Consider the following 571-nt stretch of genomic DNA (forward strand, 5'->3'; position numbering starts at 1 on the left):
AAGCTTCTGCACTTTCCAAATGCACTAGTATTATTCAAACATATTGTTCGGTTCTTAAGCCTCGTACCAAACGGTTTAATACAAATACGTGTATTATTACAACAAATAACCATAGCTCAGTAGGACAGCACAGAAGGCCCAGGTATAAAATGCACGGCCCGCCACTGCTAAAGCGTGTGAGGAGCATTAACTTGTCTAGCTGTACCTGTGACACACACACCATGAAAAAGACCATTAGTGTGTGGATATGCATGGGAATGAGGTATGATGCAATCATTGCTGAGCCTTGAGTTTGTCTACACACACACACACACCGTGTGTGTGTGTGTGTGTGTAGAAGAGCAAACATCCTTTACCACATACTGTATCCCGGGGAGTTATTCAAACATTTTGTTTGCACAACAACTCAAGAATAATGGAGGTAGAATTAGACTGAAGATCTTTGTTTCCTCACAGGAATACAGGCTCAGTTACACCATCATTATCAATCCTCTCAACGGACAAAAGGTCACTGCTGGGTAATAAAAAGCAATACTGATGAGGGAGCAGAAAGACAAAAGATCAAATAATA

This window comes from Anarhichas minor, unplaced genomic scaffold (genome assembly GCF_050575085.1).
Source record: "Anarhichas minor isolate MPS153535 unplaced genomic scaffold, ASM5057508v1 ptg000018l, whole genome shotgun sequence".
NCBI lineage: Eukaryota > Metazoa > Chordata > Actinopteri > Perciformes > Anarhichadidae > Anarhichas > Anarhichas minor.